The 19503-nt window shown below is 47.7% G+C and overlaps 1 pseudogene across 1 annotated transcript in view; it reads right to left on the bottom strand.

The window, feature by feature from the left end:
* The window catches only part of LOC311114615, a 3945-nt pseudogene extending 2934 nt beyond the window's left edge, over window positions 1-1011 (bottom strand). The window contains exon 1 of the transcript in view: window positions 404-1011. The product of the transcript in view is annotated as an uncharacterized misc_RNA (transcript). The remainder of the gene's footprint in view (window positions 1-403) is intronic.
* Between the last annotated feature and the right edge of the window lie 18492 nt (window positions 1012-19503).

Genomic DNA, 19503 nt, shown 5'->3' with positions numbered 1-19503 from the left:
ATGAACTGTGTTGCAGTGTCCTATGGGATATATCTAGACTGTTACAATGAACTGTGTTGCTGTTGTCCTATGGGAGATATCTAGACTGTTACAATGAACTGTGTTGCTGTTGTCCTATGGGAGATATCTAGACTGTTACAATGAACTGTGTTGCTGTTGTCCTATGGGAGATATCTAGACTGTTACAATGAACTGTGTTGCTGTTGTCCTATGGGAGATATCTAGACTGTTACAATGAACTGTGTTGCAGTGTCCTATGGGAGATATCTAGACTGTTACAATGAACTGTGTTGCAGTGTCCTATGGGAGATATCTAGACTGTTACAATGCAATTTTCACTCTTGCCACTAGAGGGAGCCCTGTGATCAAGTGAAGAGGTGGTTTGGAAGGCTCCTGTACTCACTCCTGACCCACTCTGGTTCCAGCCCGTCCCATCTCTGTCATGCTGTCCGGTCTCATGGTCGGCAGCTCATCATCCCGGCTGTCACTGTGGTGATGTGGACGTCGGGGTGCCACCAGGGTCACGCTGTGCGCTGGGTGGGTGTGGAGCAGGGGTGCCACCAGGGTCTCGCTGTGTGCTGGGTGGGTGTGGAGCAGGGGTGTGGGACGCACCACTACGGGCGCAGGGCGGGCGTGGAGAGGAGCAGGGCTGGGGGACAGGGGTGTGAAGGGATAACCTCTGACAAAACCAGAAAGGACCCTCCTGCCGGGACCTGCCACTGATATAGCAGGAGTCTTTGGGACAGACGTAATGACACATGATGATGATGATGATGATGATGATGATGAAGAAGGCTTGGTGATGGAGGTGGATGGTAGGGGAAACAGTGAGACCCCTGTGGGTATTGGAGGGGTCCTGGAGCGGCTGGTGGACATATCTATAGGCTCTGTCTGGGGCTGGAGGGAGTTTGGGTTACAGGGTGCTGGAGGTACTGGGATGAACATCTTCCTCTTCAGAACCACTCAGTCTACCTCAGGAGGGGATGGAGGAGAGGGGAGACATTTTGTCATTAATCTGTCCTCCTCTTCATCACCTTCCTAACAGTCTGTTAGTACTAGGAGAGGAGAGGAGAGGAGAGGAGAGGAGAGGAGAGGAGAGGAGGGGAGGGGAGAGGAGAGGAGAGGAGAGGAGAGGAGAGGAGAGGAGAGGAGAGGAGAGGAGAGGAGAGGAGAGGAGAGGAGAGGAGAGGAGAGGAGAGGAGAGGAGAGGAGAGGAGAGGAGGGGAGAGGAGAGGAGAGGAGAGGAGAGGAGAGGAGAGGAGAGGAGACCCACTCTGGTTTTCTCCCGGTGTTGTTCAGCCTTTCTGCTGCTTTGTCTGTTGAATTAAGAGAGGCGTACACGGGGCCCTGACGTCGTCCAGAGCTACACAGACACTGCTGCGGTCTACCCACACATTTCCTGTTGCTCTCTCTACCATTGACTAGCTCGACTTCCTGCTGTCTCCCCGACGGCAACACCACTAGCACCACTAGCCTGAATAGAGAGGATGGGAGGTGAGTAAAGTACACAAGAGGAAGAGACGAGGTTTTTAAAGCATAAACGCACTGCAACATGTCCTCTTACCTTTCTCTGGGGCTCCAGCCCACCAATCAACAGCACGATGTCCCGCCCACGGCTGTAGAGAGAGCAAAATAGGATGGGCGTGGTCATTTAAAATAGGATGGGCGTGGTCATTTAAAATAGGATGGGCGTGGTCATTTAAAATAGGATGGGCGTGGTCATTTAAAATAGGATGGGCGTGGTCATTTAGTTTAATTGATAGGAACACATACCACAACCAAAACATTGATCAACTGAACCATGACAGAGTAGATAGATTACCCTCCTCTGTAGCTCAGCTGGTAGAGCATGGCGCTTGTAACGCCAAGGTAGTGGGTTCGATCCCCGGGACCACCCATACACAAAAAAAAATGTATGCACGCATGACTGTAAGTCGCTTTGGATAAAAGCGTCTGCTAAATGGCATATTATTATTATGAACAGACAGCCTATGTTCTGTTGCACAATGACACCTCTGACCTGGGTAGTAGAGAGACGTGTGGTGGTTTAGTGTTCATTCAGACAGTCAACCCACACGGTGCCACTTCCTCCCAGACAGACAGACAGACAGACGGCGACACCCCTCAGCCTCTCTGGTAAAACACCACACACTTTAACCACAGATTCCTGCCTGCCCAACATACAGTTTTACCTTGCACCCTATAGCTCTGTTCTGTCCTGTCCTGTCCTGTCCTGTCCTGTCCTGTCTGTCTGTCTGTCTGTCTGTCTGTCTGTCTGTCTGTCTGTCTGTCTGTCTGCCTGCCTGCCTGCCTGCCTGCCTGCCTGCCTGCCTGCCTGCCTGCCTGCCTGCCTGCCTGTCTGTCTGTCTGTCTGTCCTGTCTGTCTGTCTGTCTGTCTGTCTGTCTGTCTGTTTATCTGTCTGCCTGCCTGTCTGTCTGTCTGCCTGTCTGTCACACCTTGCTCTATCTGTCTACAGACCCCAGACTGACAGAGTAGATAGATTACCCTCCTCTCTGTCTGTTTCATCTTGAGGTTTCTTCCTGGTAAGGAGTTATTTCTATGCCACTGTGCTTCAGTCTTTGCTCTTTGGGGTCTAAACCGGATGACTGAAAATAACGTTGTGACATGTTGCTGTTAAAAGGGCTAATGTTATTGATTGACAAACTGACAGCAGACATCTGGGTTGTTCTTAACCCCAGCCCTCTACAGACATCATCCTCTCCTCTCCTCTCCTCTCCTCTCCTCTCCTCTCCTCTCCTCTCCTCTCCTCTCCTCTTTTTTTTTTTTTTTTTTTTTTTTTTTTTGTCATTTAGCAGACGCTCTTATCCAGAGCGACTTACAGGAGCAATTAGGGTTAAGTGCCTTGCTCAAGGGCACATCGACAGATTTTTCACCTAGTCGGCTCGGGGATTAGAACCAGCGACCTTTCGGTTACTGGCACAACGCTCTTACCCACTAAGCTACCTCCTCTCCTCTCCTCTCCTCTCCTCTCCCCTCCCCTCCTCTCCTCTCCTCTCCCGTCCTCTCCTCTCCTCTCCTCTCCTCTCCTCTCCTCTCCTCTCCTCTCCCCTCCTCTCCTCTCCTCTCCTCTCCTCTCCTCTCCTCTCCTCTCCTCTCCTCTCCTCTCCTCTCCTCTCCTCTCCTGTCCTCTCCTCTCCTCTCCTCCTCTCCTCTCCTCTCCTCTCCTCTCCTCTCCTCTCCTCTCCTCTCCTCTCCTCTCCTCTCCTCTCCTCTCCTCTCCTCTCCTCTCCTCTCCTCTCCTCTCCTCTCTTCAGTGCTATAGGCATACTCCTCTTTCCAGCCAAAAGCTAAATGACTTCAGAGTTTCCATGATAATGAGGTAGCTACATTTTCCCCTGGCAGGTCGTCTGGGCTGAAGACTCTTGATGCTCCCGAATGGCACCCTATTCCCTATATAGTGCACTACTTTAGACCAGAGCCCTATGACACCCTATTCCCTATATAGTGCACTACTTTAGACCAGAGCCCTATGACACCCTATTCCCTATATAGTGCACTACTTTAGACCAGAGCCCTATGACACCCTATTCCCTATATAGTGCACTACTTTAGACCAGAGCCCTATGACACCCTATTCCCTATATAGTACACTACTTTAGACCAGAGCCCTATGACACCCTATTCCCTATATAGTGCACTACTTTAGACCAGAGCCCTATGACACCCTATTCCCTATATAGTGCACTACTTTAGACCAGAGCCCTATGACACCCTATTCCCTATATAGTGCACTACTTTAGACCAGAGCCCTATGACACCCTATTCCCTATATAGTACACTACTTTAGACCAGAGCCCTATGACACCCTATTCCCTATATAGTGCACTACTTTAGACCAGAGCCCTATGACACCCTATTCCCTATATAGTACACTACTTTAGACCAGAGCCCTATGACACCCTATTCCCTATATAGTACACTACTTTAGACCAGAGCCCTATGACACCCTATTCCCTATATAGTACACTACTTTAGACCAGAGCCCTATGACACCCTATTCCCTATATAGTACACTACTTTAGACCAGAGCCCTATGACACCCTATTCCCTATATAGTACACTACTTTAGACCAGAGCCCTATGACACCCTATTCCCTATATAGTACACTACTTTAGACCAGAGCCCTATGACACCCTATTCCCTATATAGTACACTACTTTAGACCAGAGCCCTATGACACCCTATTCCCTATATAGTACACTACTTTAGACCAGAGCCCTATGACACCCTATTCCCTATATAGTACACTACTTTAGACCAGAGCCCTATGACACCCTATTCCCTATATAGTACACTACTTTAAACCAGAGCCCTATGACACCCTATTCTCTATATAGTTCACTACTTTAGACCAGAGCCCTATGACACCCTATTCTCTATATAGTTCACTACTTTAGACCAGAGCCCTATGACACCCTATTCCCTATATAGTACACTACTTTAGACCAGAGCCCTATGACACCCTATTCTCTATATAGTTCACTACTTTAGACCAGAGCCCTATGACACCCTATTCTCTATATAGTTCACTACTTTAGACCAGAGCCCTGTAGTAGTGCACTATAAAGGGGACTATAGGGCTCTATTTGGGACACAGCCACTGACTCTGGATCAGCTGAGGAGTAGGTTTCTGTGGTGTTACTGTTCTGTGTTACAACAGCAGAACTGTTACGCAGAGATTCATGTGTTACTGGTAACAGCTGTGAACCCAATAACTACCTCACTATAGATCCACATAAAGGAAACTCTTTTTAAATCCACATAAAGGAAACTATTTTTAAATCCACATAAAGGAAGCTCTTTATACAGGGCATTGGGAAAATATTCAGACCCCTTGACTTTTTCCACATTTTGTTACGTTACAGCCTTATTCTAAAATTGATTAAATTGTTTTTTTCCCCCTCATCAATCTACACACAATACCCCATAATGACAAAGCAAAAACTGGTTTGTAGAAATTTTTGCAAGTTTATATATTTTTTAAAATAATGAAATATCACATTTACATAAGTCTTCAGACTCTTTACTCAGAACTTTGTTGAAGCACCTTTGGCAGTGATTACAGCCTTAAGTCTTCTTGGGTATTTGGGGAGTTTCTCCCATTCTTCTCTGCAGATCCTCTCAAGCTCTGTCAGGTTGGATGGGGAGCATCGCTGCACAGCTATTTTCAGGTCTCTCCAGAGATGTTCGATTGGGTTCAAGTCCGGGCTCTGGCTGGGCCACTCAAGGACATTCAGAGACTTGTCCCGAAGCCACTCCTGCGTTGTCTTGGCTGTGTGCTTAGGGTCGTTGTCCTGTTGGAAGGTGAACCTTCGCCCCAGTCTGAGGTCCTGAGCGCTCTGGAGCAGGTTTTCATCAAGGATCTCTCTGTACTTTGCTCCGTTCATCTTTCCCTTGATCCTGACTAGTCTCCCAGTTCCTGCCGCTGAAAAACATCCCCACAGTATGATGCTGCCACCACCATGCTTCACCGTAGGGATGGTGCCAGGTTTCCTCCAGACGTGACGCTTGGCATTCAGGCCAAAGAGTTATTGGTTTCATCAGACCAGAGAATCTTGTTTCTCATGGTCTGAGAGTCCTTTAGGTGCCTTTTGGCAAACTCCAGATGGGCTGTCATGTGCCTTTTACTGAGGAGTGGCTTCCGTCTGGCCACTCTACCATAAAGGCCGGATTGGTGGAGTGCTGCAGAGATGGTTGTCCTTCTGGAAGGTTCTCCCATCTCCACAGAGGAACTCTGGAGCTCTGTCAGAGTGACCATTGGGTTCTTGGTCACCTCCCTGACCAAGGCCCTTCTCCCCAGATTGCTCAGTTTGGCCGGGCGGCCAGCTTTAGGAAGAGTCTTGGTTGTTCCAAACTTCTTCCATTTAAGAATGATGGAGACCACTGTGTTCTTGGGGACCTTCAATGCTGCAGAAATGTTTTGGTGCCCTTCCCCAGCTCTGTGCCTCGACACAATCCTGTCTCGGAGCTCTACAGATAATTCCTTCAACCTCATGGCTTGGTTTTTTGCTCTGACATGCACTGTCAACTGTGGGACCTTATATAGACAGGTGTGTGCCTTTCCAAATCTTGTCCAATCAATTGAATGTACCACAGGTGGACTCCAATCAAGTTGCAGAAACATCTCAAGGATGATCAGTGGAAACAGGATGCACCTGAGCTCAATTTTGAGTCTCATAGCAAAGGGCCTGAATACTTATGTAAATAAGGTATTTTATTTTATACATTAGCAAAAATTACAACGTTTTTGGTAACATAAGCATTTTACTACACTTTTTGGAGCTAGTAACATCAGCATTTTACTACCCTGTTAGGAGCTGGTAACATCAGCATTTTACTACCCTGTTAGGAGCTAGGAACATAAGCATTTTACTACCCTGTTAGGAGCTAGTAACATCAGCATTTTACTACCCTGTTAGGAGCTGGTAACATCAGCATTTTAATACACTGTTAGGAGCTAGGAACATAAGCATTTTAATACACTGTTAGGAGCTAGGAACATAAGCATTTTAATACACTGTTAGGAGCTAGGAACATAAGCATTTTAATACACTGTTAGGAGCTAGTATCATAAGCATTTTAATACACTGTTAGGAGCTAGGAACATAAGCATTTTAATACACTGTTAGGAGCTAGGAACATAAGCATTTTAATACACTGTTAGGAGCTAGGAACATAAGCATTTTACCACACTGTTAGGAGCTAGTAACATCAGCATTTTACTACCCTGTTAGGAGCTAGTAACATCAGCATTTTACTACCCTGTTAGGAGCTAGGAACATAAGCATTTTACTACCCTGTTAGGAGCTAGGAACATAAGCATTTTAATACACTGTTAGGAGCTAGGAACATAAGCATTTTACTACCCTGTTAGGAGCTAGGAACATAAGCATTTTAATACACTGTTAGGAGCTAGTAACATCAGCATTTTACTACCCTGTTAGGAGTTAGTAACATCAGCATTTTGCTACCCTGTTAGGAGCTGGTAACATAAGCATTTTACTACACTGCTAGGAGCTAGGAACATAAGCATTTGGCTGCACTGCTATAACATCTGCTGAACTGTGTATGCAACCAATAAATATGGACGTACTGCTGTGATGCTGTCGTTGATGCTGAATATATTCCTAATAAAGCCAGAGAGAGACCATGATGATGAAATAGATTCCAGACCTGGACTGAGACTGAAGCTGTAGCGTAGACTTGAGTGGTGAAACAGTTTACAGTTCTGTTAACCCCCCCTCATCCTTCTGTGACTCTCTCTCTCTCTCTCTCTCTCTCTCTCTCTCTCTCTCTCTCTCTCTCTCTCTCTCTCTCTCTCTCTCTCTCTCTCTCTCTCTCTCTCTCTCTATGTCTTTCTGACTCTCTTTCTCTCTCTCTCTCTCAATTCAATTCAATTTCAATTTCAATTTAAGGGCTTTATTGGCATGGGAAACGTGTGTTAACGTTTCTCTCTCTCTCTCTGTATCTCTGACTCTCTCTCTCTCTCTGACAATTTATCTTCTTAAAATCAGATTTTAAACCTACCCTTAACCTTAACATTAACCACACTGCTAACCTTATGCATAACCCTAACCTCAAATTAATACCAAAAAGCAAATTTTTAGTAGCCAATATTGGCCTTTTTTTTGTGGAATCTGACTTTGTGGCTGGGTTATTTAGTGGAACCCGTTCTCCTCCTCCTCTACTGAAGACCCGTCACGTGAGCAGCTAAGGCGGCTGTATGACTCCGTGGGGCCCCCCGGTGTTCACTAAAGAGAAAACACCATCAGGTGCAGAAAAGGATGATCTGTCAGACTACAGGAAACGCCCACTTTAGGTATTGCGCGTGACAAAAATGTTTGGTAACAAGTGTCCCATTGCGAGGCGCGCGGAAGTCAATTAACGGGAATCGTTCACCGGTGAGCAGAGTTTAGACTTTCAAGTTTCCCCAGCTGAAGTTTGCCGCAGGTAACACATTTTTAACAATACCGTCGGATTAAACTATTTAGATGATCGCTGGATAATTGTGTCTTGTCGACAGGGAAATGCTTTGATTGACGCTGTGTTGTTTGTCTTAGGGTAGGCCTAACGATTACCGGGAACGATCGACTTCTCCTTGTTCTCTCTTTCAACTAGAACAAAAAGTTCCGTGTCTGTTTGAGACCTTGTGTGTAAAGATGGAGTGGCGACAACGGACCAGTGTGAGCTGTGAAGACGCCTTCACTGAGGCTCAGCGGTGGATGGAGGTAGGGTTGGAGCTAAGTCATAGACGCCTTCACTGAGGCTCAGCGGTGGATGGAGGTAGGGTTGGAGCTAAGTCATAGACGCCTTCACTGAGGCTCAGCGGTGGATGGAGGTAGGGTTGGAGCTAAGTCATAGACGCCTTCACTGAGGCTCAGCGGTGGATGGAGGTAGGGTTGGAGCTAAATCATAGACGCCTTCACTGAGGCTCAGCGGTGGATGGAGGTAGGGTTGGAGCTAAATCATAGACGCCTTCACTGAGGCTCAACGGTGGATGGAGGTAGGGTTGGAGCTAAGTCATAGACGCCTTCACTGAGGCTCAGCGGTGGATGGAGGTAGGGTTGGAGCTAAGTCATAGACGCCTTCACTGAGGCTCAGCGGTGGATGGAGGTAGGGTTGGAGCTAAATCATAGACGCCTTCACTGAGGCTCAACGGTGGATGGAGGTAGGGTTGGAGCTAAATCATAGACGCCTTCACTGAGGCTCAGCGGTGGATGGAGGTAGGGTTGGAGCTAAGTCATAGACGCCTTCACTGAGGCTCAGCGGTGGATGGAGGTAGGGTTGGAGCTAAGTCATAGACGCCTTCACTGAGGCTCAGCGGTGGATGGAGGTAGGGTTGGAGCTAAATCATAGACGCCTTCACTGAGGCTCAGCGGTGGATGGAGGTAGGGTTGGAGCTAAGTCATAGACGCCTTCACTGAGGCTCAGCGGTGGATGGAGGTAGGGTTGGAGCTAAGTCATAGACGCCTTCACTGAGGCTCAACGGTGGATGGAGGTAGGGTTGGAGCTAAGTCATAGACGCCTTCACTGAGGCTCAGCGGTGGATGGAGGTAGGGTTGGAGCTAAGTCATAGACGCCTTCACTGAGGCTCAGCGGTGGATGGAGGTAGGGTTGGAGCTAAATCATAGACGCCTTCACTGAGGCTCAGCGGTGGATGGAGGTAGGGTTGGAGCTAAATCATAGACGCCTTCACTGAGGCTCAACGGTGGATGGAGGTAGGGTTGGAGCTAAGTCATTTACAACCACATCTAAAAAAAATAAATAAACACGTTTGATCCATGATTGGGTTGACGTAACAAATTAAAATATATCCAAGTTAACGTTTCGATGGACCACAGCAGCCTACAGAGCTGTACGTCAAAGGTGAACGTTTGTTGTTCCACTCGTCTTATTCATTATTTGATTTAAGTTTGGGCAATTGTTCCACATGATACATTTTTACAGAGGCTCACTCATTAAATCTACTGGTTTACGATGACCGTAACATAATATGACGACACTCATAAAATGTAACGATAACCCCTGTACTGCAATTAATGGGTGACTATTGACAGTGAAGCCACTGTAAAACTGAGGGTGAAGGTGTTTAGTTTTTAGAGCGTGGTCATACGCTCATATAGCGCATAGATAAATACACCATATAAAAGCACATTTTGCAAATGGGCTCTTGAGAGTTATCTGTGCTGTTGCGGTGATGACGTATTTTGTTTCATGTAGGTCTTTGTGCTATTTGAGATGTGCAGTTTTGCGTATCAATCATCACATATAAACTTTATCTTATGATACCCTCATAAAGTTTTCCTAATTGGACAGTGGCAGTGTTGAGCTCCAGAGAGGCGGCAGGCTGCATTCCATTCTGTACCCCTCAGAGGGAGAGGAGAGGGGCATGTGGGGAGCAATTAAGGGTCGTGGGGAAGGGGACAGAGAGAGATGAAGGGGTGGAAAGGAACAGGGAATGAATGAACAAAGGACTCCCTCCAGGGTGATCGGGAACAGTGCCCCGTAGGCTTGTGCCCAGCTGGCAACGTAATGTGGCCATCCTCATTCAGATAGGGAACTGTGACCAGCTGGCCACATGATGTGACCCATCTCCATTCAGATAGGGAACAGTGACCAGCTGGCCACATGATGTGACCCATCTCCATTCAGATAGGGAACAGTGACCAGCTGGCCACATGATGTGACCCGTCTCCATTCAGATAGGGAACAGTGACCAGCTGGCCACATGATGTGACCCGTCTCCATTCAGCTAGGGAACAGTGACCAGCTGGCCACATGATGTGACCCATCTCCATTCAGATAGGGAACAGTGACCAGCTGGCCACATGATATGACCCGTCTCCATTCAGATAGGGAACTTTGACCAGCTGGCCACATGATGTGACCCGTCTCCATTCAGATAGGGAACAGTGACCAGCTGGCCACATGATGTGACCCGTCTCCATTCAGATAGGGAACAGTGACCAGCTGGCCACATGATGTGACCCGTCTCCATTCAGATAGGGAACAGTGACCAGCTGGCCACATGATGTGACCCGTCTCCATTCAGATAGGGAACAGTGACCAGCTGGCCACATGATGTGACCCGTCTCCATTCAGATAGGGAACAGTGACCAGCTGGCCAAATGATGTGACCCGTCTCCATTCAGATAGGGAACAGTGACCAGCTGGCCACATGATGTGACCCGTCTCCATTCAGATAGGCAACAGTGACCAGCTGGCCACATGATGTGACCCGTCTCCATTCAGATAGGCAACAGTGACCAGCTGGCCACATGATGTGACCCGTCTCCATTCAGATAGGCAACAGTGACCAGCTGGCCACATGATGTGACCCGTCTCCATTCAGATAGGGAACAGTGACCAGCTGGCCACATGATGTGACCCGTCTCCATTCAGATAGGGAACAGTGACCAGCTGGCCACATGATGTGACCCGTCTCCATTCAGATAGGGAACAGTGACCAGCTGGCCACATGATGTGACCCATCATCTCCATTCAGATAGGGAACAGTGACCAGCTGGCCACATGATGTGACCCATCTCCATTCAGATAGGGAACAGTGACCAGCTGGCCACATGATGTGACCCATCTCCATTCAGATAGGGAACAGTGACCAGCTGGCCACATGATGTGACCCGTCTCCATTCAGATAGGGAACAGTGACCAGCTGGCCACATGATGTGACCCATCTCCTCCATTCAGATAGGGAACAGTGACCAGCTGGCCACATGATGTGACCCATCTCCATTCAGATAGGGAACTGTGACCAGCTGGCCACATGATGTGACCCGTCTCCATTCTGATAGGGAACAGTGACCAGCTGGCCACATGATGTGACCCGTCTCCATTCAGATAGGGAACAGTGCCCCAGAGAGAGAGAGAGAGGGAATGGTTAGGGGGTAGAAGGCATTCCCCCTACCCTTCTGTGTTCCTCTAATCTCTCTCTCCCCCCCCCCCCCACTGACCACCCCTAATACCCCCCCTTACCTCTCCCCCTCCCTGCTCCTCTCCTTGAGGAAACAGAATGGAACCTGCAACCCCTGTGGAGCTCAATGAGTTATTGTGGCCCAGAGGGTAGCTGGCACTGCGCCCATCATGCCAGGGAGGTTAACCCCCTCAGAATGCCCGGAGGTCCACTTTTAATGAGGGGTGAAAGGTTAAAGCAGTGAGAAGAAATGTGTGGGTAGAGGGGTGAAATGCTGTTGATTTTAGGTCAAATCATTTTACCCCCAACAAGACAAATTCTGCTGCTGTTGGGGTAGGTAGGATGGTGAATTGCTGGGGTAGGTAGGATGGTGAATTGCTGGGGTAGGTAGGATGGTGAATTGCTGGGGTAGGTAGGATGGTGAATTGCTGGGGTAGGTAGGATGGTGAATTGCTGGGGTAGGTAGGATGGTGAATTGCTGGGGTAGGTAGGATGGTGAATTGTTGGGGTAGGTAGGATGGTGAGTTGTTGGGGTAGGTAGGATGGTGAATTGCTGGGGTAGGTAGGATGGTGAATTGCTGGGGTAGGTAGGATGGTGAATTGCTGGGGTAGGTAGGATGGTGAATTGCTGGGGTAGGTAGGATGGTGAATTGTGTGTTAATCGGTAGGAAAGGGAGAGAAAATCTCATGTTTCTCATTGACACACAAAGCTGTTTATACAATACAGGGAGGTCAGTGAGTGGTCCGGTCCAGAATAATGTTTATACTATATACAGGGAGGGAGGTCAGTGAGTGGTCCGGTCCAGAGTAATGTTTATATTATACAGGGAGGGAGGTCAGTGAGTGGTCCGGTCCAGAGTATACAGGGAGGGAGGTCAGTGAGTGGTCCGGTCCAGAGTAATGTTTAACCTATACAGGGAGGGAGGTCAGTGAGTGGTCCGGTCCAGAGTAATGTTTATACTATATACAGGGAGGGAGGTCAGTGAGTGGTCCGGTCCAGAGTAATGTTTATACTATACAGGGAGGGAGGTCAGTGAGTGGTCCGGTCCAGAGTAATGTTTATATTATACAGGGAGGGAGGTCAGTGAGTGGTCCGGTCCAGAGTAATGTTTATACAGGGAGGGAGGTCAGTGAGTGGTCCGGTCCAGAGTATACAGGGAGGGAGGTCAGTGAGTGGTCCGGTCCAGAGTAATGTTTATACTATATACAGGGAGGGAGGTCAGTGAGTGGTCCGGTCCAGAGTATACAGGGAGGGAGGTCAGTGAGTGGTCCGGTCCAGAGTAATGTTTAACCTATACAGGGAGGGAGGTCAGTGAGTGGTCCGGTCCAGAGTAATGTTTATACTATATACAGGGAGGGAGGTCAGTGAGTGGTCCGGTCCAGAGTAATGTTTATACTATATACAGGGAGGGAGGTCAGTGAGTGGTCCGGTCCAGAGTAATGTTTAACCTATACAGGGAGGGAGGTCAGTGAGTGGTCCGGTCCAGAGTAATGTTTATACTATATACAGGGAGGGAGGTCAGTGAGTGGTCCGGTCCAGAGTAATGTTTATACTATATACAGGGAGGGAGGTCAGTGAGTGGTCCGGTCCAGAGTAATGTTTATACTATACAGGGAGGGAGGTCAGTGAGTGGTCCGGTCCAGAGTAATGTTTATACTATATACAGGGAGGGAGGTCAGTGAGTGGTCCGGTCCAGAGTAATGTTTATACTATACAGGGAGGGAGGTCAGTGAGTGGTCCGGTCCAGAGTAATGTTTATACTATACAGGGAGGGAGGTCAGTGAGTGGTCCGGTCCAGAGTAATGTTTATACTATATACAGGGAGGGAGGTCAGTGAGTGGTCCGGTCCAGAGTAATGTTTATACTATACAGGGAGGGAGGTCAGAGAGTGGTCCGGTCCAGAGTAATGTTTATACTATATACAGGGAGGGAGGTCAGTGAGTGGTCCGGTCCAGAGTAATGTTTATACTATATACAGGGAGGGAGGTCAGTGAGTGGTCCGGTCCAGAGTAATGTTTATACTATACAGGGAGGGAGGTCAGTGAGTGGTCCGGTCCAGAGTAATGTTTATACTATATACAGGGAGGGAGGTCAGTGAGTGGTCCGGTCCAGAGTAATGTTTATATTATACAGGGAGGGAGGTCATTGAGTGGTCCGGTCCAGAGTATACAGGGAGGGAGGTCAGTGAGTGGTCCGGTCCAGGGAGGGAGGTCAGTGAGTGGTCCGGTCCAGAGTAATGTTTATACTATACAGGGAGGGAGGTCAGTGAGTGGTCCGGTCCAGAGTAATGTTTATACTATACAGGGAGGGAGGTCAGTGAGTGGTCCGGTCCAGAGTAATGTTTATACTATATACAGGGAGGGAGGTCAGTGAGTGGTCCGGTCCAGAGTAATGTTTAACCTATACAGGGAGGGAGGTCAGTGAGTGGTCCGGTCCAGAGTAATGTTTATACTATACAGGGAGGGAGGTCAGTGAGTGGTCCGGTCCAGAGTAATGTTTATACTATACAGGGAGGGAGGTCAGTGAGTGGTCCGGTCCAGAGTAATGTTTATACTATATACAGGGAGGGAGGTCAGTGAGTGGTCCGGTCCAGAGTAATGTTTATACTATATACAGGGAGGGAGGTCAGTGAGTGGTCCGGTCCAGAGTATACAGGGAGGGAGGTCAGTGAGTGGTCCGGTCCAGAGTAATGTTTATATTATACAGGGAGGGAGGTCAGTGAGTGGTCCGGTCCAGAGTAATGTTTATACTATACAGGGAGGGAGGTCAGTGAGTGGTCCGGTCCAGAGTAATGTTTATACTATACAGGGAGGGAGGTCAGTGAGTGGTCCGGTCCAGAGTATACAGGGAGGGAGGTCAGTGAGTGGTCCGGTCCAGAGTAATGTTTATACTATACAGGGAGGGAGGTCAGTGAGTGGTCCGGTCCAGAGTAATGTTTATATTATACAGGGAGGGAGGTCAGTGAGTGGTACGGTCCAGAGTAATGTTTATATTATACAGGGAGGGAGGTCAGTGAGTGGTCCGGTCCAGAGTAATGTTTATACTATACAGGGAGGGAGGTCAGTGAGTGGTCCGGTCCAGAGTAATGTTTAACCTATACAGGGAGGGAGGTCAGTGAGTGGTCCGGTCCAGAGTAATGTTTATACAGGGAGGGAGGTCAGTGAGTGGTCCGGTCCAGAGTAATGTTTATACTATACAGGGAGGGAGGTCAGTGAGTGGTCCGGTCCAGAGTAATGTTTATACTATACAGGGAGGGAGGTCAGAGAGTGGTCCGGTCCAGAGTAATGTTTATACTATACAGGGAGGGAGGTCAGTGAGTGGTCCGGTCCAGAGTAATGTTTATACTATATACAGGGAGGGAGGTCAGTGAGTGGTCCGGTCCAGAGTAATGTTTATACTATACAGGGAGGGAGGTCAGTGAGTGGTCCGGTCCAGAGTAATGTTTATATTATACAGGGAGGGAGGTCAGTGAGTGGTCCGGTCCAGAGTATACAGGGAGGGAGGTCAGTGAGTGGTCCGGTCCAGGGAGGGAGGTCAGTGAGTGGTCCGGTCCAGAGTAATGTTTATACTATACAGGGAGGGAGGTCAGTGAGTGGTCCGGTCCAGAGTAATGTTTATACTATACAGGGAGGGAGGTCAGTGAGTGGTCCGGTCCAGAGTAATGTTTATACTATATACAGGGAGGGAGGTCAGTGAGTGGTCCGGTCCAGAGTAATGTTTAACCTATACAGGGAGGGAGGTCAGTGAGTGGTCCGGTCCAGAGTAATGTTTATACTATACAGGGAGGGAGGTCAGTGAGTGGTCCGGTCCAGAGTAATGTTTATACTATACAGGGAGGGAGGTCAGTGAGTGGTCCGGTCCAGAGTAATGTTTATACTATATACAGGGAGGGAGGTCAGTGAGTGGTCCGGTCCAGAGTAATGTTTATACTATATACAGGGAGGGAGGTCAGTGAGTGGTCCGGTCCAGAGTATACAGGGAGGGAGGTCAGTGAGTGGTCCGGTCCAGAGTAATGTTTATATTATACAGGGAGGGAGGTCAGTGAGTGGTCCGGTCCAGAGTAATGTTTATACTATACAGGGAGGGAGGTCAGTGAGTGGTCCGGTCCAGAGTAATATTTATACTATACAGGGAGGAAGGTCAGTGAGTGGTCCGGTCCAGAGTATACAGGGAGGGAGGTCAGTGAGTGGTCCGGTCCAGAGTAATGTTTATACTATACAGGGAGGGAGGTCAGTGAGTGGTCCGGTCCAGAGTAATGTTTATACTATACAGGGAGGGAGGTCAGTGAGTGGTCCGGTCCAGAGTAATGTTTATACTATACAGGGAGGGAGGTCAGTGAGTGGTCCGGTCCAGAGTAATGTTTATACTATACAGGGAGGGAGGTCAGTGAGTGGTCCGGTCCAGAGGTCAGTGAGTGGTCCGGTCCAGAGTAATGTTTATACTATATACAGGGAGGGAGGTCAGTGAGTGGTCCGGTCCAGAGTAATGTTTATACTATATACAGGGAGGGAGGTCAGTGAGTGGTCCGGTCCAGAGTAATGTTTATACTATACAGGGAGGGAGGTCAGTGAGTGGTCCGGTCCAGAGTAATGTTTATACTATATACAGGGAGGGAGGTCAGTGAATGGTCCGGTCCAGAGTAATGTTTATACTATAGAGGGAGGGAGGTCAGTGAGTGGTCCGGTCCAGAGTAATGTTTATACTATACAGGGAGGGAGGTCAGTGAGTGGTCCGGTCCAGAGTAATGTTTATACTATACAGGGAGGGAGGTCAGTGAGTGGTCCGGTCCAGAGTAATGTTTATACTATACAGGGAGGGAGGTCAGTGAGTGGTCCGGTCCAGAGTAATGTTTATACTATATACAGGGAGGGAGGTCAGTGAGTGGTCCGGTCCAGAGTAATGTTTATACTATATACAGGGAGGGAGGTCAGTGAGTGGTCCGGTCCAGAGTAATGTTTAACCTATACAGGGAGGGAGGTCAGTGAGTGGTCCGGTCCAGAGTAATGTTTATACTATACAGGGAGGGAGGTCAGTGAGTGGTCCGGTCCAGAGTAATGTTTATACTATATACAGGGAGGGAGGTCAGTGAGTGGTCCGGTCCAGAGTAATGTTTATATTATACAGGGAGGGAGAGAGTGATCTCTAATCGTCCCCACATGCTTGTAGATGTGTTGCTGCTGTTCAGTTGGGTGAATCTCATGAAACCAGTTTTTTAAAATGTCAGTAGCAAATTGAGTTACAAAACCATGATGCATCTACAAAAATCAACTATTATTCTGAAGACTAAGATGTCTACTTTTTGGCGAGTTGTCTTATTTTAAATACATTTACCATTTTCACCCCAAATTCTCATGACCAAAATGCGTCCGGATTAAATTCTTGAGTCATTATACAATTTTACTGTAGAAAAACCAATTTGAATAAAACACAAATCCATAAATCATAAATTGTATACTATACTGAACAAAAATAAACACAACATGCAACAATGTCAAAGATTTTACTGTTACAGTTCCTATATGGAAATAGGTTAATTGAAATAAATTAATTAGGCCCTAATCTATGTATTTCACATGACTGGGCAGGGGCACAGCCATGGGTGGGCCTGGGAAGGCATAGGCCCACCCACTGGGGAGCCAGGTCTAGCCAATCAGAATTTTTACACACAATTTGAGAGAGAAGCCTTTTGTGCGTATGAAACATTTCGGGGATCTTTTTATTTCAGCTCATGAAACATGGAACCAACACTTTACATGTTGTGTTTTATATATTTGTTCAGTATAGTTGAAATCTTCACTAAACTATATTACGTACAAACAGTGTCTGTGGACATCTAATTACCGTAAAATTTTTCAAGTTGCTGTAAAAACTCCTATCAGTTTTTAAAGTTTTATTACCCATGATGCATCATCGAGAGGAGTAGTAGAAGATAAGTAAATGTGTTCAGAATGAGGTGGTTATTCTCCAACACCTCCTTTACCCCACTTGGCTTATCTCTTCAGAATGATGTTATTTCTCATTACTGAGACGGCATTAAGTCAGATTATAATTGTATTATTTAATTTTCAGTGTTTATGAACTCAGACCTTTTCATTAGGGGAGCAATGTCATTTTTTAAAAATTAGAAATTGATTTGTTTATTACTTTTTTGACCGTTACGTTAATGAGAATTGTGGTAAAAATGCATAATATCTCGATCAAAAAAACATAATTATGCAATAGATAAGTACAGATCATAATCTCAGTGATCCAAGAGGAAATGTAGTGAAAAATGTATCTTGCATGTTTTGCTTTTGTTTAATTTCTGTTAAGGTGATCTAAGATGTGGCGTTGTTCTTTGCTCTCCCTGTAAATAGGAAGTGACTAATAAAACGTTTGGATGCAACAACTTCCGCTCAGCCCTGGAGAATGGAGTCCTGCTCTGCCAGTGAGTATTGTGGGAACTGTAGTCTATATCTGGAGAATGGAGTCCTGCTCTGCCAGTGAGTATTGTGGGAACTGTAGTCTATATCTGGAGAATGGAGTCCTGCTCTGCCGGTGAGTATTGTGGGAACTGTAGTGTATATCTGGAGAATGGAGTCCTGCTCTGTCGGTGAGTATTGTGGGAACTGTAGTGTATATCTGGAGAATGGAGTCCTGCTCTGCCGGTGAGTATTGTGGGAACTGTAGTGTATATCTGGAGAATGGAGTCCTGCTCTGCCGGTGAGTATTGTGGGAACTGTAGTGTATATCTGGAGAATGGAGTCCTGCTCTGCCAGTGAGTATTGTGGGAACTGTAGTCTATATCTGGAGAATGGAGTCCTGCTCTGCCAGTGAGTATTGTGGGAACTGTAGTCTATATCTGGAGAATGGAGTCCTGCTTTGCCAGTGAGTATTGTGGGAACTGTAGTGTATATCTGGAGAATGGAGTCCTGCTCTGCCGGTGAGTATTGTGGGAACTGTAGTGTATATCTGGAGAATGGAGTCCTGCTCTGCCAGTGAGTATTGTGGGAACTGTAGTCTATATCTGGAGAATGGAGTCCTGCTCTGCCAGTGAGTATTGTGGGAACTGTAGTCTATATCTGGAGAATGGAGTCCTGCTCTGCCAGTGAGTATTGTGGGAACTGTAGTCTATATCTGGAGAATGGAGTCCTGCTCTGCCAGTGAGTATTGTGGGAACTGTAGTGTATATCTGGAGAATGGAGTCCTGCTCTGCCAGTGAGTATTGTGGGAACTGTAGTGTATATCTGGAGAATGGAGTCCTGCTCTGCCGGTGAGTATTGTGGGAACTGTAGTGTATATCTGGAGAATGGAGTCCTGCTCTGCCGGTAATGATGAATGAATCACATAGGATGGGCTTCTGTAAACACCTTACTGGTTTATGTGTCAGGTCCTGGTGTGGTCAGGTGGTCACGCTCCCCAACTCATCTATTCATCCCTCTTGTCTCCTTTCTCAGTCTAATCAACCGGTTGAAACCAGGCATTATAAAGAGAATGAACACACTGTCTACTCCCATGGCTGGACTGGTGAGTTCCCTGTGTGCCTGTGGCTGTGCAGCCGTTCTAGAGTTCATATGAGAATGCAGTGGGATGGTCTGTCTGGTCAGTCTCTGTGGTTTCCCTGCTTAGTATGACGGATCTGAAACGTCGACGATCTAGTGAAGCGTTGTGATGTGACGAACGTGACAAACTGAGTCTGATAGTTGAACCCATTTGGTTCAGCGGCTAGCCAAACCCCAAATATTCACGTGTTTTGGAAAGGATCCTGGAAAGCTGTTGAGAGACTCCTCCCACCGGCTCATATGATCGTCCATAGGCCAAGCCTTCTCTGATGTTTGTCCTGTATGGTAACTCCCACTACCTCTCCTCCTCCCCTCCCCTCCCTCTCCACCCCCCCTCCCCTCCCTCCCTCTCCTCCCCCCCTCCCTCCCTCTCCTCCCCCCCTCCCCTCCCTCTCCTCCTCCCCTCCCCTCCCTCTCTTCCTCCCCTCCCCTCCCTCTCTACCCCTCCCTCTCCCCCCTCTCTACCCCCCCTCCCCTCCCTCTCTACCCCCCCTCCCCTCCCCTCCC

This window comes from Coregonus lavaretus (genome assembly GCF_964263955.1).
Source record: "Coregonus lavaretus genome assembly, contig: HAP1_SCAFFOLD_885, whole genome shotgun sequence".
NCBI lineage: Eukaryota > Metazoa > Chordata > Actinopteri > Salmoniformes > Salmonidae > Coregonus > Coregonus lavaretus.
The sequence above is the reverse complement of the archived record's forward strand: the minus strand, read 5'-3'. Positions and strand labels throughout refer to the sequence as shown.